The following is a 24,956-nucleotide window of genomic DNA, read 5'->3' as shown; positions in this document are numbered from 1 at the left end:
AAATCTTTAATAACTTGGAAAAGTAAACAGGGCAGAAATCTAAAACTTTAGAGTGAATTCAGATATCATCCTTTTTCACAAGCAAAACTCTCACTTAGATATGAATAATATCCACAAATATTAATAAGAACAATTTTATTTCTATCTTGATTTCTTTGAAGGTGAGAGAAGACAGCTTCTTGGGATCAGTATTATATCTTACAGTGTACTTTTTTATAAACATTATTTTCAAGAAAAACATCTATGACATCGTTATATCTCCATAAAGATGATATCATAGTCATGGGGCCCTTAACATGCACCCTCAGAGTGTCTTGTGACATAAGGAGGGAAACTGAGTCAGGCTAGAGTCCATCTGTGGCTCTTGCATGACCCAAGAACACCAAAGGCCCAAGGTCTGTTTAATTTAAGCCAGTGCCCTTGGCTCTGGACTCAACTTGACATAATTGTTATTTAAAGGAAATGAAATTTAAAGTATATTTTTCATCATAAATATCATGTAGTGTTAGAAGTAATTCATCACTCTCTGTGGTCCAAAGGAAAGGCTTTCATTCTTAAGAGATCCAATCAAGGGTTGGTCTGTCCCACAAAACAGCCTCAGACGTTCTCAAACGCCAGAAGATGTCTTCAGAAGAAATAAAATTCCAAAGTAGACCTTTTTTGCTTCTCTCAGGTCCTTGAGAAGGCTAGTTTGCCACTAAGGCAAACATTTGCTTTTTCTTGGGGCTTAAGACTATGGGCTTTTCTTATCTATCCTCGTACTTGCAGCTATGGTACTTAATTAAAAACCAAATATAAATCTATCAAACTGGTGGTCAAAGAGAAAAAGAAAAGATGTAGTTTAAGGATGAGGACTAAAAGGGGAAAAGGGGATAATGCGTCGCAGAACCGATTTAGAATCCCTCGAAAAGCAAAAATAATGTTTTCCAAATAGTTTTTTTTAAAGTATCTGTCAAATCTGCCAATCACCTCCTTAAGGTTATTTTACATTTCTTTAAAACCTCTGAAGTTCAAAGTAAATAATTGTTGCAACAGTTAAATCCAATATTTACAAGGAGAATGTTTCCTGAGACTTTGACATTTCCATTAATGTTGCCTTTTCAAAGATGATCAAATATGTCACATTGGAAAACCGTGTAATCTTGTTTGGAAATCTTCCTCGTGCTCTTGCATCCTGTGTGAGTTTTTCCAGAGAACTTTAATACAAATCAGAAACTTAATTTAAGTAATTGGTACTAAAAAAGAAACTTCTGGCCCAGGACTTTTGAATCTGTTTGACTGTTAATAACCGAAAGAACTATACTTTCAAGTTGGTGAAGCGTTTATTCTGCTCCCAACTGTGGTCTCAATATATGCAGGGTGTCCAGGAGGTCTGGAAACAAAGAAGAAGATGCATAATGTCATCACAGACATCTTCAATCTGCAAAAATTAGAATACAATAGAATGGAGTATAATAGAACAAAATAAAATAAAACAAAAACAAAGTAAAGTAAATTAATAAAGAATTGTAGCGTAACTAACACTATCTTTGTTTCCAGACTTGATGGAAATCCTCTACATGAACTTGTGGGGTGTGCTGAGCCAACTGAGTAGCTGGATGAAATGGGAAACTCCACGGCAGGAAGTGGTGCTTTTCTGATGCTGCTAATTAAGGAATGTGGAACCCTTCCTTCTGAGTCAGCTTGGCGGTATGTGGAACTCTGTGCTGCTTGCTGCTTACATGATTATTGCATGAAACTTGAGAAATAAAACCGGAGTATCTTGCCACTTAACATTTAAGAGGCAAGAGGAGGTGTGTGTGTGTTTTTAAATGGTTTCTAATCTCTAAAATGGCTCGTCGCAGCTGGCCTTCTTATCAGCTGATCATATTTACAGCATAGTCTCAGATGGCACGGTGCTGTCCCACAGAGAGGGTTTGGACCATTTATGAGCTCACATTTTAAGGTACACAGGCTTATCACAGCATTCTGAGGCTTCTCTACTAACACACAGCAATGAAAACATCTCTGTGGGATTCTCAACTCTTATGTTTACTTTCTTTTGGTAAAATACATGTTCATTTGTTTTATTTCAAAGGTAATACAGGGATATTATAGAAAATACCTTGAGAAAAAATGGGAGGTAGAAAGAGGTCATGCATATCCCATTATTAAACAACCGTTTAAAAATTTTTAATAAAAATTTTGAAATGTATGCAAAAGTAGAGAAAATAGGAAAATGAACCCCCCATACCCAACACCCAGTTGTGCTGTTTCAAGATATATAACCACTTTGCTTCAATTTTCCTGTTTTATACATTTGCTAAAGTATTCCAAATTCCAACATATCATGTCATTCTTCTCCTGTAGGCTTCAGTATCTATCTCTAAAAAATATACTCATTTTTTCTAATAAGCCATGATGCCATTATCACAGCTAATGAATGAATAGTGAGTTCTTGGTATCACCTAATACCCAGTCTGTATTAAAATCAATTTTAATATCTTTATGTATACCTATATCCTCCCTTTTTGCTTATTAATATAAAGATTTATAGTTTATTAAAAGTACAGCTTTGCATCATGATTTTTCCATTTGCTATTATAGCTATTTCTCACTGGCATATTTTTCAAAACTTTCTAATTTGGAAATGGCTGTGTGCAAGAGTAGAGAATAACTTGAATGATTAACCCTTCTTCTATGTGTGTGATCCACATATATGTGGAGAGAAAGAGTGTGTGTGTATTTTTCTTTCTCTTACAGTAAATCTTGTTGCCATGAATATCTTTGTTCATAACACCTTTTCCCTGATTAGGGCTATTTTCTTAGGATTGATTCCAGGAGTGTTATTGCTGCACCCAAATGTATGAACATTTGTAAGGCCCTTGACTTGTCTCACTGAGATGTTTACAAAAGGACTGTACCAATTTACACTTCCACTTACAAAGGATGAGAGAGCCTCTATTAAAATGTTTAAAGGCAGTGCTTTTCAGAGCTCTTATAAATCATTGGCTAAGGCTGGCTTATGTTTGTCATACAGTCACAGCCATTTCAAAATAAATAAATACACATTTTCTATAGCTGTAAAAACACGGCATGCGCAGACTGCCAAACAACCACAAACTAACTTTGATTAAACGACGAAACCGGTCTACTTGTTGAAAATGTGGTAATGAGAGAGTTTCCACACAGCCGGGAAGCCAGTCCTGCAGGGGGCGGGGAGCCTGCTTCCTTCTTGCCTCTCTACCCATCCTGAAGAGGGTAGGAATGAACAGGTCAGCATTCTCTTCCTTTCCTTTACGGTTTTTTTTTAAAGCTGAGTATTTTATTTATTTCTATATGGCTGAGTTGATGATGCAAAAATACGGTTGAAAACTAGCAGAAAACTGCTGGTGGCAGGCATTTCCTGTAAACGCAGCCCCATAGAACTGGGTAACAGAGGATTAAGGCAGAGCCATTTTAGCTTCGAGTCCAAATTCTACTTTGTTTCCTTGGGGACACGTTGTTCTTATTTGTTGACTACAAATAAAACTGCTTCAGAAACGGTTTCTTTCTGTTCATAGCGTTCTTATTTTGTTTAAAGAATATAACGTATCAGTTACAAATCCTTGTAGCAAATTCAGTTGTATTGGTTTGGAGAAATTTGTGTGACAGATTTTTTTTTTTGGAGGCAGGGGGAAAGAAAAACTATCTCATTACTGTCGTGTTTATGGGAGAGAGAGAGCAAAAGAAACTTGATAAGAAAATACTTAGCAAGGTGATTTTTAAAAGCCCAGCATCTGAATCTTTAATTCTTTTCTTTTTTTTTTTGTAAGAACTTCAGGAAAGATGGTTCCACTACCATTTGCTTTTTACTGTTTCCATCCTACTCAAAGATACTGAAGTCTCGTTCCTCAAGACAAGTGGGAACAAAACATAATCTCTTAAAGTATTTTGGGGAGGACATGCAGGCTTGGTATTCCTAAAAATATGTCAACAAAATGTGCTAACAACGTTTTTTAAAAAGTTGTCAAAGAAGCCAAAGGGATTAGTTAAGTCAAAAGGCTGCTTCAGAACAGGGAGACATCCAGAGAGAATAATGGCTAATGCCATTTTGGCTGATGTTTATTGGGTGATTGCCACGTGCCAGGCACAGTTTTAAGGTTTCGCTGCCATTAGCTCATTTAACCCTCAAAAGCGCCCGACGCACTGGGTGACATTGTTACTCCCATTTTACAGGCGAGGCAGAGGTTAAGTCATCGGGCTGAGGCCTCCCAGCAGCTGAGCAGGGGAGGCAGGATTTGAATCCAGGCAGACTCTGAGGGCGACATTTTATTCGGTTCCAGTTTCTGCGAAATCTGCTATGTTATCTTGGGAGCTGCTGGGCATCCGCTCATCAGCTGCAGTGAAGTAGCCAACTAACATGGCTTTGGATCAGTTACCCCACTGAACTTTAGGGCAGCTGTCCATCTTTAGTCTAGACTTGTGAATTTTTGGTTACTCTACGCCCATTAGGGTGTGGCTCTGACCTTAATCCCCTCTCCAGCATTTTCCCTAAACCCCAGTATCCTGTTTGAGGGTGTGGCTTAAGAGGGCACACCTATAGGCAGGAGACTTGGAGCTCATCAATTCCATGTCCTTTCCTGCTGCCACTCACCTCTGACTCTGTCTCCTTTAGGGGTCTCCCTTGACCTCCCGTTTGGAGAAGATGCCGGAGGAACACTGAAAGGCAGGCCGTCTCTCAACTTCTGTGAGGATCACCCAGATCCAGGTATGTTTCTTCCAAGAATACCACTTGCTTTGTCTACACTAGGTGGTCTAGCTGATGATAGAGAGCTACCCAGGTTCTGGAGTGGACAAATCCAGGTCCAAATCTGACTGTCTCCCTCGCCTGCTATAAACACACTTGCTTCTCTTTTCCAACCCATGAGTAAGTACCCTGCCAGGCCCTGCACTGGTTAGGGACAGACCTGGTTTTGTGTGCTGGCCAGCTTCTGTGACCATGGGCAATGGTCTTTATAATAATGGCATGTCTTAATTGAGCACTTACTATGTGCCAGATTCTCCCCAAAGCATTTTACAAGCGAGGACTTCTTTATTCCTCCCAAATACACCTGTCAGTGAGTAGTCTGACCTCCATCTGTAAAATGAGGAGAACACAGGCAAAGGGAGCGCCAGAGAGGCGGCAAAGGCCACACCGCTGGGTAGCCCAGAGTCTCGGTTGGAACCCAGAAAGCCAGATTCAAGAGCTCAGCCCTTCACCCACGCCCCATATCACCGTCGAGAGATGCAGCTTTCTAACCTGGGCAGTGGGGGTACTGACTCTGCCTGGGTATCCAGAAATGGTGCAGATAATGTGCTTGGCCTGTAAGTACTTAATCAATGATTGCTATCATTCCCTGTTCTCCTAAGGCCAAGGTCAACCACTTAGTCCAGAAAAGAATGGCATGAGTCAGCATGGACTTTGGAATTAGATCAGGCTAGAATTCCACTTTATTCTTGTAGAACCTCCAGTAAGTTAGAGGTTAGTAAGTGAGAAAGTGAGTTCATCTCTGATGGCCACAGTTTCCTCATCTGCCACATTAATTTAAATATATAGGTTACCAGGAGAACTAAATAACACCATGATTAGATAAATCGGATGTGGAGTTAATGGGAACGAACTCAACGGGTCTGTCTTGGTGAGTGCACTTAAGACTCTGGCACTTGGCAGGGGCTCAAGAAATTGTTTTATTTTTCCCTCTTCTTACCCTTCTTATCTCTTCTATTACTATTATCGCTGTTGTTGTTGTTGTAAAAGTAATCTGAAAATATGGACACACTTAAATATCTGAGTGATTTCAGCAAAGGAGGCTGTCTTACTCTTAGTTTTATCTTGGTTTAATAAGCCTCTTAATACCCAAGCCAGGTTATCATCCCTCAGTGGCTGTCAGGTTCATTCAGAGTAAATGCGGTCTTTAAAATGCCCCAAAGGCCCAAGCAATCAGTATGCGTCTCCTCCATCCTCATTTTCTGACTGGTCTTATTATCCCACACCAGTCACAATCCATGCTGACTTCTTTGCTGGGCACAGTGATGCAGGTCTTTGCATGCCATCCCTTAACCTGGAATGGTCTTTCCCCAGAACTCCACATGGCTCCCACTGTCACCTCCTTCAGATCTTTACTCAGATGTCTCCACCTGTGAAGACGTCATGGAATAGCCCCCACTTATCCCCTCCCCTCCCTGACCCCCTGGCCCTCCCCCCTTATTTTTCTCCATAGCACTTATCATTTAATACACCATCACATTAAATGTTAACTCCATGAGGATAGGCATTTTGATTGGTTTGCTTTCCTACTGCATCCCCAGCACCTACAACAGTGCCTAGTACATAGTAGGTGCTTCATAAATATTGGCTGAGTGAGAGAGGAAATGAATGAGTGAATGAAAGAATCCAGGGAGATTATTTAATTAAGTAGAGTAGCTAAATATTGGGATACTGCCTATGTGCCAGCCACTATTCCACGACGTGGAGGAAATTGGCCTTCCTTTTGAGGACTCTGCAGTCCATTCAGGTGGGAAGACAAACACACATATCCAGGGCTAGGCATAATCCAGAAGTATCATAAAGGAGGCATTGAGCAAAAAGTGACTGAATGAGGAGGGAGTGGTGGCGTTTAGAGTGGACCTTGGGGCATGGGTAGGATGTCTGTAGGTTGATTTTTGCATATACATGGCACGCGGGTTTGGGGACATTCAAAGTCAGGGTGGGACAGGCAGCATGAATAGAACAAAGAGGTGGGTAAGTAGAGAATGGTTTATCCAAAAGCAGTATATGGAAATCCTAAGTCTTCTTCCCCATTTTTTATTCCCCAGGGTATTTAACACAATTTGGAATCTATGTTAACAGGCAACTAATGTTTAATTATACAGGTAAAATATGAATATGCTTTACATGTAAAAAGATCAGAATATTTAGAGTTGGGGCCGGGTGGTATAGTGGTTAAGTTCACATGCTCTGCTTTGGTGGCCCAGGGTTCACAGGTTCTGATCCTGGGTGTGGACCTACACACTGCTCATCAAGCCATGCTGTGGCAGTGTCTCATATACAAAATAGAGGAAGATGTTATCTTGGGGACAATCTTCCTCACCAAAAAAAGCAAGCAAGCAAGAAAAAAAAGATCAGAATATTTAGTTACCACCAAACTATCCTGCTCCTTGCCCACAGTTGAGAATTAACCACATTTGGTATGGATCTTCCCAACTTTTATTCATGTATTTGCATGTACATTTCTTATTTATTTATTTATTTATCAAGATATAATTGACACATAACACTAAGGATATTAGTTTCGGGTGCACAACATACTGATTCAATATTTGTATATATGGTGAAATGATCAGCATATATATTTCTTATGATCTGTGTGTATGTATACACATACATACATCCTATATATTATACACATATACATTATTTTCTTTAGAAAATATATCATTTCTTTAGAAAAATATATCATATATCAAAATATACCATTTTAAAGAAAAATGGCATACCTTTTTGCAGCTTGATTTTTTTTTTTTTTTTACTTCACAATGTCTTGGTGATCTAGCTACGTGAGTTCATGTGGCAGTAACTACTTCATTCTTTCCAACTGCTGTCTCTATTAAATTTGGATATACCATAGTTTATGTGGCCATTTTCTTTTTGATGGACATGTAGGTTGTTTCTAGCTTTTCACTGTTATAAACAATGCTGCTGTGAACATCCTTGTGTATGTTTCTTTGTGTACCTCACTGGTTATTTCTCTAGGATAGGTACCGTAATTATATGCTTATCTATTTATTTATGTTTTAGTTTGTTTAATGTCTATTTCTCCTATTAAAACTTAAGCTCCACGAGGGCAGGAATCCAGTTTGTTTTGTACCTCACTCGTTAATTACTGTCTAGCCAAGTGCCCGGGACAAGGAAGTGGTCCGTCAGTGTTTACGGACTGAATCTGGCTGAAAGGTTGGCTAGGGCCATGGTGTAGTCTTCCATCCAAGAGAGGGAACTATGACTTATTTTGGTAAAATTGGAGATTTTTGCACAGGGCAGTCGCAGGATGCTTATTTGTGGCGTTGAGGAAAAAGTATTCTGGGCTAGGAGGCACAGGTACATGAGGACTGGTTCAGAGATTATTCCAGGGATCCGAAGGAAACAAGAAGTGAGGATGATGGGAAGAGAAAGGAAAGGGCGCATTTGAAAGAGATCAGGATGACAGGGTCTGTAAGATTCGCTAACTGATCAGCTCCGAGGGGCAATGGAAAGGAAGGCATGGAAAGCTGAGCCCTCATCTAGGACATTTTCATTTTACAAACATTCATTGCCTCCCAGTTCTGTGCAAAAAGCACTCTGCTAATTGCTGTTGGGACATAAATTTGCATGACTTTCCTTCCCTACCTTCAAAGGAAGTTTGCAGTCTATCGGGGAAGACGGAGCTGCACAAAGCAGGTACACCAAGAACGCAAGGGAGTGACAGGCGGGAGGAGACGAGCCCTGGGGCGAGCAAGTGCAATACTGCCTTTCCAGAATGGGGGGAGGGGCGGAATGTTGCGTGAGGATGTTTCAACCTTGCCCGAGAGCCACACATGGCTGACTGGTGAACATTCAGGAAATAGAGTGTCGAGAAATGTGCATCAGTGGAGATTTTTAGAAGTGAGGAAATTTAGGTCAGTGACAGAGCTGGGGTTTGACCTTGCATTCAAATGGCCCATTGGCCTCCGTGTCCTCTGGAAGGTAGGGAAACAAACTTTTAGCTGTGGGACCTCAGGCAGGCTGCTTATCCATCCCGAGCCTCAGTTCCCTCTTTTTAAAGAAAAGACCGTAATAACTAAAGGAGTGAAGATTAATAAGATTATAGCTAGCCCAGTGCCAGCATGCTTATCAGGAACAGCTCTGATTCTACGATCGTTTGGGGATACAAGGAGAGGAAAACGTCAGCTTGAAGAAAAAGGACGACAACTTCTTAAAGTTTGACACGTCCTCCTTGTTTCACAAGGCTGAGATCTTTCAGGAGATAATCTCAAGAAAGAACCACTTATTTGAAGTTCATAGTTCTGTCAGTTTTACTTCCAGTTGCTTTCCTGGCTTCCCCGGGCTCTTAGAATAAAATCCAGTCTTCTCAAGCTTCCCCAGATCCTGCCATCCATGTTACCAGGAATTTTGTTGTTATTCTAAGAGACATTAGAGTTTTAGGCAGGGCCCTGACCTATTCAGATTTAACTTTTGGAAGGATCAGTGTGACTGAGGTGTGAGTGTGCGCTTCTGCTGGAATGGTAGCTGTGTAAACACAGACTTCACTTTCTTTACAGTTGTATCCCTGGCATGTGGGAAAAATGCCAGGCACCTCACGTAGTAGGTGTGCCTTCTGTTGGTTGAATGCATACTGAACCTCTCTGCATTGAAAGCAAGACCAAAAATAGCCGTTTCATTGTGTTACTAGGAGAATGTAATGAGATAATGGATGTGAAGTGTCCGGCACACAGGAATCATTTAGTCATTTTTCATCTAGTATTTAATGAGCATCTACTATGAGCTAGGCATGGTTCAAGGTCCCAGGGATATCCAGGGGGTGGAGGGGTGGGGCTTGGCCACTTCCTGCAGGAAAGGAGGCCCTTGTGGTGAAGGACAGTGAGGGGAGAGATGGGGAGATAGGAGCTGAGGTTGGAGACCCAGGCAGGGGACCATGACGTGAGGGAGGCCCTGTATCCGTGGATAAGGACAAAGCCCCTAGAGGCAGGGGCTGAGTTTAGACTCCCAGAGCAGTGGCCTTGAGTTAATCCCTCTGTGCCCAGGTTCTTCATCTAAAACATAGAAAAACATAGGTGCTGCCTCACACGGTTGTTAGGAGCATTAAAGGAGTTACAAAGTGGAAAGCACACACTGAGAACCCAGTAAATGTTCGCGCTTACCTGCTAGCCTCTGGGCGTGGTGGCTCTGCATTTGGCATAGACGCTTTTTGGAATATCAGTGCTCTAGTCCACCCAACCCATCCCCAGGCAGAGAAATGCAGGAGGCACTTCCACATGTGAGCCTGGACAAGTCTCCACTCTTGATGGAGTTAACCCTCTGATTCAGATCAAAAGACAAAATAAAGTTCCTAACCAACCAACAATACAAACCACTTCCTACACCATTTATCTCATCTGAAAGGGGGAGAAGAAGGAATGGAGAAAAGCGAGGTCACAGACTGAATGCTCTTCCCAGCCAACTGCGGAAGGCGTCGGGTTTCGGGTCTAATGTAATGTCGTCGGGGGAGCCGAGACTGGAGTGCCAGGTATATTCAAAGACGAGCCCTACACACAAGTGGAGGCCTGTGTGGAGTGGATTCTCAGTATTCACGAGTCATCATAAAAACAACTCTTTGCTCTTGTACAACACAGAGCTTCCCCTGCGGTATGACATGGGGCAAACCCACTGTCCAATGAGGCAGGCCAAGTCGAGGTTATCCCCAATTTACAGATGAGGAAACTGAGCCAAGACCCCAGTGACTGGCCTGAAGACCCAAATGTCAATTCCCTTCCCACCGGAACTCACTGCAGCTGAGTTCTGGGTATCATTATTCAGTTCCATATTCATTTGTTTTGAACACATTTACTGATGACGGCTATAGGCAGACATCATGCTAGGTTTGGGGATGCAGCAGAGAACAAGACACAGAGTCAACTATTTTTATGGAGTTTAGAGTCCAGTAGGAGGAGGCCAGGCAGGAACAAATAATTACTATAATGGGTAATGCATGTAACTGCATGGGTTTAAGCTTTGGGGGTACCTGGCAGGGAGGTGTGCATGATCTAATGTCAGTGGCTAACCCGCCTCACTACCCACCCTTTCTTTTCCATCCGCATTCACTTCCCGAGTCTCATCAATTCCACGAGATTAAGCATCCCTCAGTGGTGGAGGATTGCAGGAGGAGGGGGTCTGAGAGTGGAATCTATACAGTTCATTACTGGACAGCTAAATGGAGGTGGAGTAGGCCATTGGAAATATGTTTTGGGACTTGCGGGAGAAGTCTGGGTGGGAAATATATAAATTTAGGAGTCCTCCACATATAGGTGGTATTTTGAGCCGTTGGGCTGGGTCACATCACCTGGGGATTGAATAAGAGCAAGAAGACAAGGCACCAGCATGGGGCCCTGGGGCCCTTCAAAGTCTGGAGGTCAGGGAGAGGAGAAAGAACCAGCCCCATGGACTGAGAAGGAGCAGCCAGGGTGGGAGTCAGGAGGACAAGGTGTCCCAAATTGAGGGAAGAAGTGTTTCACAGAAGAGGAAGGGACCGACTCCAGCAAGTGCTGCAAGTGTGGCCAATACAGTGAGGACGGAGAACTGACCGTCTCTGAAATGCTCCCTCAATTAGAGTCGGAGACCAGTCCTTGCCACTGTCCTTACGAGGGCCTGCCTTATTTCTCTGCTCCCTGTCCTCACTTGCTGGGCCCCAGACGCACTGGGCTCCTTGCAGTTCTTTCCCTAAGCCAGGCTCTCTTGTGCTCTGAGCCTTCCTCTACTCTAGCCCAGTCCTGCCACCTGACTTCCTGAGGCCGCTGCTCTCAGGGGGCCCAATCTAGAACAGCAGGCATCTCCCCCTCTCCAGTGACTCTCATTTGCAAATATACCTGTCTGTTGTCTGTTTCCCTCTAAAAGATAAATTCTAAAAGGACAAGGACTTTGTGGGTTCCTTACTGTAAGCTCTGTCTCCCGTGCCTGGAACAGTGCCAGGCCCCCCAAAAATCTGGGCTTCGAACTTTGCACGGTGTGTCTCATTTAATTCTCCAAAGAGTCTTATATAAAAACAAATATTGGGGCCAGCCCAGTGGTGTAGCGGTTGAGTTCGCGTGCTCTGCTTTGGTGGCCTGGGGTTCTCAGGTTTGGATCCCGGGCGCGGACCTACACACCACTCATCAGGCCATTCTCTGGCGGTGTCCCACATACAAAACAGAGGAAGACTGACACAGATGTTAGCTCAGCAACAATCTTTCTCAAGCAAAAAAGAGGAAGATTGGCAACAGATGTTAGCTCAGGGCCAATCTTCCTCACCAAAAAAATACATTACTATTTACATAAATAATTATATATATTTCTTCTTTTTCCAGTTTTATTGAGATATAATTTACATATAACACTGTATAACTTTGAGGTGTACAACATAATGATTTGATATATGTATATATTGTGAAATGATTACCACAGTAAGTTTAGTTAACATCCATCACCTTACATAGTTACAAATTTTACTTCCTTGTGATGAGAACTTTCAAGATTTTCTTCTTCCTCTTCCTCCTCTTCTTCTTCTTCTTCATCACCCCATTTTGTGGATGAGGAAAGTGAAACCCAGAGAGATTAAATAATATTCTAGGATTAATGCGGTTTTCAAGAGGCAGAAAAGGAGTATCTGAGCCCAAGGGATCAGAGAGAAGACATTCCGGCACCTTGTCAGAGCCCCCCCCCACCAGAGAGCACAGGTTTAACCACTTTTGGGAAGAAGAGAAGCTCATTTCCCCAAAGAGTGGGAAGGGAAGGGAGTACCAGGCAAAGGCAACCACAGGTCTGAAGGCTGTGGGTCAGAGAGAAGGCCTGATGGCTGAAGCTTAGAATCCTAAGGGCTTGCCAAGACTTGAGGCTGGGGAGTTAGGCCGGGCCAGATCTTCAGGGCTGGTGAGGCGAGCTCAGGAGTTTGTTCTTTTTTCCTGAGGCGATAGGAAGCCATTAAGCTGGGCGGTGACATGATCTGATTTACACTGTAAAAGATCTCTTGGGCTATGGGTGGAGAATGTAAGGCAAACTTGGAAAGGAAGAATCTTGGAGACACCTGGCACACTCAATATATTTACAGCAGAGAATAAGAGCTTGTGTTAGAGATGAAGTGGGCAAAGTTGAGATATATTAAAATAGAAATTACACTGTATAGGGTTTGTTGATGGATTAAAGGTGGGGTGGGTGTGTGTGTGTGTGAGGGGGCTGGAGATGAGATTATTATAATTTGACGGCTAGGTTTTGGCTTCAGTGGGTGGATGGAAGATGGTTCCATCTACTGAGATGAGGATGGGGACGGGATTTCAATAACTGTTAGCTACCTTCCTCTTCCCTCCTTCCTTATCCCCAAACTCCCCATTTGGAGTATCAGATGAGTGCAAAAAGCTTTAAAGAGGCGCTCTGAAAGTTCTGTGACACACGTAATTTTTAAAGAAAATTTACATTGACATGTTAAGTGAACTCAACCTTGGAAAACCATCTAGAATATTAGAGGAAGACATAAGTAAGTGTGCTTGAAGAGGGGGGAGGGCACCATCAAAACTTGCCAATGGGACAAACGCAGTTAAAATAAACGGTGTTCTTGGCACATTATCAAGATTGATTGATTTAATCAAGTCGGGATTGTATCTAAACCTCTATTTAAATTGAGCCTTATTCTTGGCCCCTCCCTTTTTGGTTTGCTTGTAAAAACCAGCAAGCCCATCTCTTCCAGTATTGTTTCGAGCCAGGTGGACTGGCAAGCTCAGAGAGAGTCTCCAGGTTCCAGAGACTGCCTCCACTTCTGAAAGGTAATTTCTGCTATTTATTTTTATCCTAGATTAGCCTATGTTTTATAGCGGGTTTAAATTGTGAGATGAATTGAGTGGGATCAAGAAACTGAATAGAAAAGAGAAGTGTGGGGTTTCCTGGAGTTGTTGGAGCTCCCTACTTAATTTAGTGCATTCAGTCGTGTTAAAAGGGCCCCTCCCGGTGGCTTCTCAAATGTCCTTTGTAGTTTGCAAAAGCTGGCAGGTTTGCCTAACTTTTCAATTTTCTTTTCCTGCTAACTCCTCACTGCAGTTTTTCAGGTTTTCTTGCTCTGAACACTGACTTCTTTTAAGGCGAGTATCTATGTTGGCTTTAGTTCAGCTCCAGGGACTTCCATACGGTTTCCAAATCGTTTTTCTGTAATAGTTCCACAGTAAAATAAATACTTGCGAAATAAGAAGATCGTATTGCATTCTGTTCTTCTAATTAAGGCTAAGTCTCAAAAGATGATTCCAATAAATGTTAAAGATAGCAAATGAGAAGGGTTTTTTTGTTTTGTTATTAGCTCTGACACTGCTGTGGCAGGCAGGATCTGGAAAGTCAGAAGTTAGCTAAACGAAGAGGTCTCATCTCACTAGGATTAAATCAGAGATAATGGTATGATTTTTATAAGCGTTCACTGGGAAACGCATCTTAAGGAGGGCTGGTCTGTTTGGATAATTGTGGAAATGAGGTGTAGCTGATGTTTGTCACATTAAAAAGAGGTGAAGTGGGGCTTTTTCGCCCTTTCCCGGAGTAACATATGTAGAGCCTGAGCTCACATTTGAAGGGACATTTCGGGTTCCATTCTTTCTTTGTGTCGCCTGCGCCTCTGCAGCACCTGACTCCTTGAGAGAGAGTCTAGCTAGGGGGTGATGGCAAAACAGGATTGCGCGTGGGTGGAGCTAAGTATATGTAGATCAACGTTCGATTTTCAATTTTCATTTCATACAATAATAATGAGTTCTTAGCTTTTACTACAAAACCAAATCTTCCTAGTGTTCTCTTGTTACTTTTGAAGTTTCCATTTTTAATTGTTTTAACTATACATGCTTTCCAAATAAATCTTAAGTATGAGCCTCTACATTCAGAGGGGAGAACGTGTCTCAGAGAAGCCTTACAGCAAATTCAGATCACTCTGTGTCCATTTAAAAACGCAGTATGTGTTTGCAACCCAGCGCTCAGTCACTGGCAGAATTTTGCAACGATTTCCCAGTTTTGTTGGCTCGTCTCCAGGAATAAGGTTCTTTGTAATTTCTTTGCTCAGACACAGGGATCATAGATAAAACTCTTAGCAGATAGATCAGTTAATACAGTTATCTTTCAATTTGAAAAGCTACAACATAATAAGGGTTTTTTTGGGGGGGGGAGAGAAACAGTGACTAACAAACCATATGATGCTATTATGCTAACAAAGTGGTAGCTTTGTGAAGGCATAGAGAAAAGCACAACCGTCTTTGCTCAGAAAATAATTCCGTAGCAACAAGGTCTGAGAGCCAGGAGCCTCATTGTTCTTAGTGAAACGATTATTTGTCAAAACATTTGATTGTTTCCCTATTCCTACTGAAAAGTTTGGACTTTTCTTTTTGCTCAATTTTGACACTAGGATTTTTAACTATCGGTGCTATTGTGTTTACAGCATTCAAGGTTTCAGAGTTCAAAGGTTATCCATTAACATGTAGAGTGAGACTACACTTGTGTTAAGACTCAACCTGGTTCCGCTTGTGCATAGTTTCTTTGTTTTGTAGCCATACTCCAAGCCATTTGTTTTGATAAGTTAAATGAAGTTACTTGTTTATGAAGAGCATGTTTTTGGACTGTGTTTTAGGATGTGACTATTTATAAGGCTTTAAAAAATATTTTAAACAAAGGCATTCATTTTAACTTGAGAAAAGGAAACCCAGTCCTAGAAGTGATCAATATCAGTGTGCCTGAGTGAGAAAAAAAGAATTCTGGCCTAAGAGTCTACTTCTGGCACTGCTAATTAATTAAGTGTGGGTAAGTAATTGGTTCACTTCCTTTTAAAAAAGACTAACCAGACCATATGTGGGGTTAGTAGTTATATACAAAATGACAGCAAAACATCACACTTGGCAAACTCTTCCCCTTTGCTAAGAAGCTGTCTTGCAAGTTACATTTCCTATTTATTAAGGATTGCATTGCTCACGAGCGGAGCGTTTATGTAGTGCTTTCCCCCAATTCCCGACTCATTAAATATATACTTTAAGTGCCTTTCTTGATATGTTTTAAGTTTTTCCATTTTGGAATCACCAAAGGCCAATAAAACAAATACTTGGCTGTTTTGTTTGTGGTGACTTGCATAGCACCGTTTATATTTGCATTCGTTTGCATCTTGGGGCAGAAAACTTGTGGATGTGATTGTTGCTTCTTTGGTCCCTCCTTGGCGCATACTTAAAATGGGGAAATATCACAGGGTTTCCGAATCATAACCCTTTCTTTTTTTGTGAGCAAGGAAAAGAACAGTTGGGAAACTAAATGAGTTGGGCGTGGGGCGGAGGGGGCAATGCTAGTTTCTTTTTTTTTTTTTTTGTCCCCAGTTTAAGTCCGTTTCATCCGCGTGGATTTCTATCAAAGCCAAGTGGATTCTTGGAACCTAGGCCAAGTTTAGAAATCTCAAGTTATCGTAGCAGCGCAAGCCCAGCCCTTTGAGAAAAACAACAACAATTAAAGGATAGCTTTATGGAGACACTAATTAAAAAAATTTTAATCATCTTATCTCATCGGCCTTCCTCACACTTGAAGGAAATCTGAAAAAATGTTGTTTGTGCACGGCTGCCTTCTAACCTACCCAAACGGGGGTAAAACCTTTTTGTTGGAAATTCTGGATGATCCAGGAGTTCTGGCTCCCAGCCCCTCCCCTCGCCCGGGCACACCTTGCAAGGAGGGGGAGGCGGCGAGGCAGAGGCCTGGATCTGCGCCTGCGCGCCGCCCTCGTGGCCCCCTCCCCGCGTACCTGTCACTGGAACGGCCGGGGCGCGCGCGGGCCACGTTAAGCCGGATGGCGGGAGGCGGGGGGTGCGGGGGCGGTGAGAGGCGCGCGCGTGCGCGGGAGTCGCAAGGCGAGAGCACGGAGGGCGCGCGCTCGTCCGCTCGCTCGCGTCCCGGAGGCGGGGTCCGCGGCGGTGGGCGGGGCAGGGGCGCGCCTGCGCGGGTCACATGGGCGCGGGGCGGGGCCTCGGGGGGCGGGGCCGCACGGCCGGTGAAGGCAGGAGGCGGGGCGTCTCCGCGCCGCTGGGCCGAGGGAGGGCGCAACAGCTGCTCCCTGAGCACTTTCTGACCCAACAGTCCCCCTGCGCCGGACGCGCCGCGCCCCTGCGGCTCTAGGGACCCCCCGCGCCTGCACTGTCCCCGCGCGGACGAGTAGGGGGCGCCCGCGCCTTTGCCCCCCGTGCGCACCCCCGCCCCGCTCACCTTAGCCCCGCGCGCGAGGTGAGCCCGGCCCCCAAATCCTCCGGGCGGGGGCGGGGGTGGGGAGGGGTGAGGGGCGCTCCTCTTGGGGGGGGGTCTTCAAGGCGCGAGGCCCTGAGGCGCCCCGGGGCATGGCTTCGCTCCTGGCCCCGTGGCCCCCGTCCCTTTTGGGGGGCCGGTGCGAGCGCGGAATCGGGAGGTGTCCGCACAAAAGGCCGAGAGAAACTCCCCGTCGCCTCCCCTCCCTCCGCCTTCCCCGCCCCCTCCCCTCCTCGCCTGCTCCCTCCTCATTCAAACCCCGGCTCGCTCGTGTGGTGTCAGTTCAGTCCCGGCCGCCGCCGAGCGAGGAAATGGCCGAGGAGCCGGAGCCGCAGGTAAAGGGGGCGCGCCCCCGCCCGCGCCGGGCCCCAGGGGGCGCCCCGCCTCGCCCCTCCCGAGGCCCCCCGAGCCCGCCCCGAGTCTCCGGCGCGGTACCTCGCCCTCTCCCCGGGCGATCCCCGCCCGCCGGCCGCCCCCCCCCCCCCGTCCCCACTCTGTTCCGCTCCTCTCGGGCGCCCCCTCCCCACCCTCTGCAGGGCCATTCCGCCCGCGAGGAGGTGCCGGGCGAGCCCCGGTGTGCACAGTGTTGTACCATCACACTCACTCCTGGAGCAGTCAGGATGGCCGGGGGCGGGGAGTCCCCTCCTCTGGCTCGGCAGCGGGGGGCCGGCCGGAGGGAGCCCGGGGGCTGCGGGGGTGGGGGGCTGTTCCTGAAAAGTTGGTGGCTCTGCCGGGCAGGTCCCCCGGTCTGCGGCGTCGCCCGTGGGGGGCGGGCGGAGGGGAGGGGACCGGCGCGAGGTCCCCTGCGATGGCCCGGGAGGGGCCAGGGCAAGTTGGAAACAGCCAAAACAATGCGTCCTAACAGGCGTCCCCCGCAAACAATGGCCGGGACCGTCCACACGGGCCGGGCGGAGGGCGCGTCCATAGGGGTCAAGGGAGGGGATTGGCCTCGCCGCGGACCCCGACTCACACCCGGGGAGCCCCCCGGGCGCCCCCAAATCCATCCCCCGGAGCCCCGGTCTTCTGCCCATCCCGGAGCAGGCGGTGCACGGGGCTGCGTTTCCTGGATGTGTGTGATAAGGTTTTTTTTTTTTTCCACCTTTTAATTTTCAAGATTTTTTTTTTGAAACTTTGTAAATAACCGCTAAACGCTTGAAGAATATCTTTATAACTCTCAGCTCTAGTGGGAGACCCGGAGCCAGCTGGAAGCACAACTAGCTCTATGAAGGGCAGGAGGGATTGAAATGTTAGCCTAAAAGTGTTTCTTTCTTTTTTTTAAAAGGGAAGTTTCTCCCAGGAGGCGCTGAGTGGCGAAACCGCGCAGTTTCAGATGTAGAGCCCTCTTCACTTTTGATTTGCCCCAAAATGCGGGCGGCACGGGATGGGGCGGGGAGGGCGCTGCTGGGGGCCCGGGAGGCAGGATTTGGGGCGGCCTGGGCGGTGCTGCTCCGAGGGGGCAGACCTGGCCTGTGGGGTGCGCGGCCGGTACCTGCACCCTGGGGATCGGGACAGGCGTTCCGTCCCGGATTGGAACCCATATTTTAGGATTCAGGGTAGGGCCACCGAGGACGGAAAGCCGCATTCTTGGGCGGGTGGGGTGGGGGTGGGGTGGGCAGGCGGGGAATTTTCCCACAAGGTTTAGTTCCAGAAGCAGGAAAGAGCCACCAGTGGCCACTTCTGGGACCCCGCTAGCCAGTTCAAACTCGGAGCAGCAGAAACTTTTCTTTTTTTTTTTTTTCTCTTGGTTTGTTTTGTTTTGTTTTCCAAGAAAAGGATAGCCCCTTCACAGTTGAAGGCAATGGTCTGTTCCCCTTTGAAATTCCTTGAGCCTCAATTTATCTTTCCGAATCAGCCTATAGGGCTTGAAGCGTCGAACATTCCTAAACGTGTATTAAATAGATGGCGGTTGCAGTGGTCCTTTGGTCAGTTTGGGGTCGTGTGGTATTGACCATGTACATACTACAGCCTAGCTGGGTTTCTAGACCGTTTGGAACCATTAAGCTGTATGTTTTAAGAAGCCTCGGTCTGATTTAGTTCAGGTTGATTCAATTATGTCTTCATCGCTTCTGAGTTGGTTGAATGAGTTGACATGAGATTAAGCTCAACAAAAGAGCAGGCCGGGTACCCACAGCTGCCGGCCAGGCCTGGCGGCTAGGTAGGGGTCTTGGGCCTTTCACCTTCTCTTGTATGTGTCAAGAAGGACACTGAAAATGTTTTCTTACTGTACTCCCCCCCCCCCCCCGGGATGGATGGATTGCCTTGGTTAATAACAAATAAGACTTAAAATACTAAATTTTATCATACTTTGAGACTGAGTAATAGATCTAGAGTTTCTAAAAATTCTTCAGTGTCTGTAGTGACAAGTGTAGAGTAATAACCTAATTACTTTTTGTCTGAAGAATCTAACAGTCAAACCACTAGTTTGTGCTTGCTTAGTTAATGTGTGCTAAGAACTTTTAAGGTGTGTCCTTAATGGTAGATGACTTTTTCTGAGAAGTCCTGTTTATTTTAGATACTGTTTTGTTAAGTATTCCAAAGACTCTAGCCGTGTGTGTTTTTTTAATCCTGGTGTTTTAGTCGAAGGCCCCCCCCCCCATTGCTGCCATTTTTAAGCAGTTATGTAAGTATGAAATTCAAGAGGCAGTGACTTATTTAAAAATCCCAAAGTCAGTAGCTACCAGACAAATTGATAGTTTGTTTGGCTTGTTGGAATAGGGTTAATCATCTGATTGTGTGGAATTTGAATGATTTGATGCGAGGAGAAAGGCTGCTCCTTCAGGACTGCACATTGATTTACATGCTGGAGGAGGAAGTAGAGGAAAAGATTATGACTTTTCTGGGGAAAGAACACATACTTTTCTTCTGTGTCCACTTCTTTTAGTCCTTCCATCTTCACAGTGCCTTCTAACACTCTGCAGTCTGACCTTGGCTGTTTTTTATAACTTGTGAGATCGAAGTTTAGCAGTTGTCTTGGGTTCATATTATTCCCTTTCACTTCTTAATCAAAAAAAGGAACTAATACACCAGTTGGATAAAATTTGTTGAAAATATTTCCCCCCTTCACCCTGAAGGATCTGTTTTGATTATAACTTGATTTTTTTCTTCCCCCAGGTAGTAGGGGACTAAGAGAGGGCTGGAGGGTTTGGCTTTGCCTTGCTTTTAAGGTGGAGGTGCATTTGCATTCTCTTTGTGATCCTCCATTTTTGGCAGTGAAACCTCAGGGAGGAATCGCAGCCCGTGTGTGCTTCCAGTGGTCCTTTCAAAGAGGAAATCTGAAAATAAGACTTAATCATCAAGTCACTTACAAACTGATGAAATAATTAAGGAATATAATGGCCTGGCGAGGACTGAGTCCCTCCGCCTCCTCACTTCAGATAAATGCTAATCACTTTTCTCTCTCTTAACAGCATTTATGATGAAATGGCATGTTTTTGCCACAGCAGGGAGGCCTTTCCCCAGCCCCAGAGCACTCTTCATTCTGAATCGCTTGATTAGAGCCTCAGGGGTCCCCAAAGATGTGCTGTTTTCCCACTTTATAAAATTACATTCTTTTCTCACAGTTGTCGCAAACATGATATTGGTTGATAAGAACTTTCGAGTAGTTTTAATGACTCTTGACTGCCTATAAGCTACTACTTTAAAAAAAAGATGTACTTTTATCTGACTCTCTTAGGGCCATGAATGGTTGCACCTTTTTTTATGTTTTACATGAAGCTTTGTTTCCATTTGCTCAACAAAATTTTCGGTTCAGATTGTTCCGTCTCGTGTATGCCAGTATGGCCTGTGTGTTAGGGTTTTTGAGGTTACTGGATGTGACTTATTTTAAATGGTTCATTCCTAATTTCCTATTTCAGTTTAATCTTAATAAATGCTTAATAAATAGTATACTTAATAAATGAATTGGAAGATGAAGCCAAAGTACTGAGCAATGGCTGTATATTTTCAAGCTTTAGAATTACAGAGTAGGAATGAAAAATATGAGACAGTTGTAGAAACTGATGAGTATTCCAGTAGCATAAAATAAATGTAATGAGGTTTTAAAGTAAATGACTACAATTGGAGGATGTAGAATAGTTTTCAAATTAACTGAGGTATTACAAAATAAAAACCTAGAAGGTGTTTACCGAACAGCTCCTGAATTGGAATTAAAGGACTCCTAATCATATTAAATATTCTAAATAGGGAAGAGGTTAGTTACAGCATGTAAATTGGCCTCGTGACAGTGGAGGAGTCTTGGTTTGTACACCTCATCTCCAGATTTTGGGGGGAGGGGTGTTGAGTTTAAATGCACATGGAAGAAAGAATGAATTACACAAAGACAGCAGGAAATTTCTTAAATTCTGGCGAGGGAAACTTGATCATTGTAACTTAATGGCCTCATTTTGGGCACAATATAAAAACTTTCCTGAAATGCTGGCTTTTAGGAATAAGGTGATTTGGGTTCTTTTTTCCAACTGATAATATAGGTAGGCAAATTTGCAGTGTGGTATGTGGGGCAAAGGATTTTGAATTGAGACCAGGAGGGCAGATAGAAATCTGACTTTGAGGAAGTGGGGGGACTGGGCCATTCTTTCCTAAAATTTGCAGCTCGTGATGAGCAAACTCAATTCTTGTATAAATCTATCTTCCAGATAAATCCAGGGCAGCCCCTGTCAGCCAGCTGCCACCACAAATTGCCCTTTTATGCTTACCATTGGAATGCTCATTAAAAAACTTTACATTTGAACACTTGTTGGCTGACTGTTCTTAACATCCCCATTACTTCCTGTCCCGTGTAACAACATTACTGAGTTACTGGAAATTTGGGGCCAGTTTGGTAATTTTATGATAAAGTTGAGAAATAAAATTACTAAACCTGAAAAGACAGCTGAGTAAGTTGTATGAGGGAATTAGTGTAATTCCTTAGCCTTTGTTCTTAAGCTTTACCAAAGTTGTTCTTGACCTACACATTCCTCCATTTCGTATAGAAAAGCTGCCCTGGAGTGAGATGCTGGTGTTTTGATGGGTGTGTGTGGTGTTTTGTGTGTCGGTGTTCATTAGTTTCTAGTGTCAGGAAACTGTCTGAATTTAAAACATAGTTATATGGACTGGAGATGGAGAGTCCAGGTATGTTTTGTTCTTGAATCAGCATTAGGAGAAATACTTATTTTTATTTTTCCTGCCTGTATCAAATCAGGGTAACTTCAAAACAGTTGAGTTATACCAGAATTTTTTTTTTGAGCCAATGGATACATTTTTTTCAGTTCAGTATAGAAATCTACTGAATAGTGATTTTTAATGTGTTAGTTGAAAGGAGACTTTTTCCCCTCAATTTTGAAAGCAAAGAGGTGACTTGAAAGGGCCAGCCGTACAACTTTAGTATTTACTCAACACAGCGAAGGGGAGAGGGTATTTGAATGTGGCTAAAGAAGGACCTCTGCCTTCACAGGCGTTGCCCATGTTTCTATTTAATCTGAAGTGAGTTAAGTTGGGCCTAATTAAGAACACTCATCGTTTGGCCTTGTGGAAAAAGAGGTGTAGGTGAGTAGGGCAGTGATGTCTAATGGTTATAGTTATTTGTATATCTATATATATACAGTTATTCGTGTGTGCATAGACACATTCAGTGTTTTCTTTGTAGAGAGTTAAAGAATACCCATAAGGATAGAACAGTTTTTTAGTTTGCTGAAATCTTTATTTCTCTCTCTTTCTCTCTGAAGTTAGTCCTGTCTAAAATCCTTTCAAAATATTTAAGGTAGTACTGGCTAAGCAGTAATATTAGAAATTCATGGATAGAATGCTTGATCTTGCTTAATTAAGATTCTTTTTTAATTCATTTCCCTTAAATAGTTCTCTTTTCAGGGTAAGATGAAAATTTTAAAAGCCAGTGTACAGGCCACCGTGTCTGTTAATATTGATTCTAATATTGAAACTGAAGCTAATATGTGGTGCCTTAAGTTCACAGTAAGATCCTTTAACTGACCTGGTCTGATTTGGAATGAATCAGGCAGAGTTTTTAATCATGACACTCAAATATGCTCATAGGATTATATTTTTATGGTGCTTTGGTCTCTTGTCCTTTTAGAACTGAGCACTTACATACAGTTTCAAGAAAATAAGACTCTTGTCCTGTAAGGATCTTCCCAAACTGCCTTTGAATGATCATTTGTTTTTGAAGAGTTGAAGTTGTGTTACTGACTGTAAATTTTAATCTTTGTGTTTCACTGAACTTTTCAGCATCTTTCCACAGCTCTATCAGGAAACTTGTGTTGCCTATTTAGCTCCTGGGCATGAGCTTGGTGATTTCCTTGAAGTGGTGTTGAAGGGTTTAAAGTTACGGGTTTTGATTCCTACTGTAGATTACCATGTAGAGTTCTCTTCACTTGTCAGATGAAGGAAAAAACAGTTTGTGTAAAATATAGAAGGAAAATTTATAGAAAAACTGTTAGGTTTCCTCCTCGGTCTTGGAGATAAATTTGCAGTTTAAAGGATGCACGTGAGTTGCCCATAGGCCGGCAGTTTAGGTTGGATGTTTTAATGATCATTTATTTCAACACTTAAGTGACTTGGGGAAAAAGTAGATTTGCAGGAATGCTACAAATTACTTGGCTATAAATAGAATTTTTATGGGTTTTTGACAGTTTTTGAGGACTTTGAATCCCTTATCACTCCATACTATGGTAATAAATTTTCCGTATCAAGAGATGTGAGATAACCTGTTCAGCTCAAGTAGAGAGGTGCTGTCTCTAGGTTAACTGTTCGAGTCCATCTGTACATACAGAGCAGTCTTTCCAGGTTACGGCCATTGTCAGCAAGGGGTCCTTGCCTCTCATTTGGTGTGCTTAAGCACAGACTATTGTGCTTTTCCCTAAGCATTGTAAAATGTGTAATATTTGCTCATTTCAAGATTTACAGGTAGTGGCGGAATTCACGGTAGCTTTAGTCACAAACGAATGTCTACTTTTTTTCAAAAACAAGAAATGGCCTCAAGAACATCAGACTCACACTTCAGACGGTTATAGCAATATGATTCCTACTTTTTTTTTTCCCAAAGATTATATTGTGGTAAATTAAAAAAAACCAGTCTCTACTTAATCACAATATAAATGAAGCCCTAGTATTTTCTTAAAATAGAAGATTGTACCAAATAACCTGTTGCCTTAGGTGCCTTGGGGTGTATGGCTGAAGCTTAAGTGCTCTTGTTTACCTGAGTAAAGGTTTAATTTTTTTTAGACATTGAAAAACATTTTTGCAAAGTGCCTTTCGGGAAACTGTGTGTGTTCAGAGGCTCACTTTTCTGCAAACTAAAAGCACTTAGACTGTAGGTGTTGGATTATCATGTCCTCCTCCTTTCCCCCTTCACTTCTTTGTCAAGACGTGTACGTTATCAGCAGTGCCATCGGTGTCCTGTCGGTCTCGTGTGCACTGCGCCTAGAAGGCTGAAGGTTCGGGGGAGGCTGTGTGCGCGTGTGCACACTTCACTCGATTGGAATGGTGACTTGTTATCAGTAATTAGAATGTCTATTTTCTGTAAGTTCTGTTATTAAAGTCTTTATTATTACAATCACTCTAAAGATTTTTGATTTTTGTTTAGCAGATTGTTTTTAAGCAATGCAGTTAGTGATTTATAGTATAAGGAAGTCTTTAGTCTACATCCATTCTAGTTTCTAAGGCAAGAGTTGAGGGCCTTGCTAGCAGAGATTTTCTAGCAGGCCCGCATTTTTGTTTTGTTGAGTCAATAAAGAGAGTGGTTATACATCCAAGGGATGCAGTTTTCCTGTGCTGGTCACCTTTATGGTATGATTAAATATGATTCATTTTTTTATTACACTCTTGAAATTGCAGAGAATGGTAGTTAGATGGCAGCCATAGATAGCCATGTAGAAGTTTTGATGAAAATTCAAGTTAATTTTAATACCAGATCAGTTATGGTTGGTGACTGTGGCCAGAGATATGCATGCTGATTCTACACCTGTACTAGTTGTTTAGT

General features: G+C 43.5%; 1 protein-coding gene across 10 annotated transcripts in view; it reads left to right on the top strand.

Annotated features, from left to right (window-relative positions):
* The first annotated feature begins 3,136 nt into the window (after positions 1-3,136).
* ZNF217 (zinc finger protein 217) overlaps positions 3,137-24,956 on the top strand; it is a 37,953-nt gene continuing 16,133 nt past the window's right edge. For 2 of the 10 annotated variants that reach the window (XR_011531210.1, XM_070589588.1), the window contains exons 1-3: positions 3,139-3,254; positions 4,637-4,729; positions 13,428-13,521. The gene's annotated coding sequence lies outside the window, so the exon portion shown is untranslated. Of the gene's footprint in view, positions 3,255-4,636; positions 4,730-13,427; positions 13,522-16,717; positions 17,323-18,333; positions 18,541-24,956 lie in introns of those variants that run through there. The other 8 variants (XR_011531212.1, XM_070589590.1, XR_011531211.1 and 5 more) reach the window with 4 other exon arrangements.

The sequence above is a fragment of the Equus przewalskii genome, chromosome 21 (assembly GCF_037783145.1).
Source record: "Equus przewalskii isolate Varuska chromosome 21, EquPr2, whole genome shotgun sequence".
NCBI lineage: Eukaryota > Metazoa > Chordata > Mammalia > Perissodactyla > Equidae > Equus > Equus przewalskii.
Note: the sequence above shows the minus strand (reverse complement) of the source record. Positions and strands in the feature narration are given on the sequence as shown.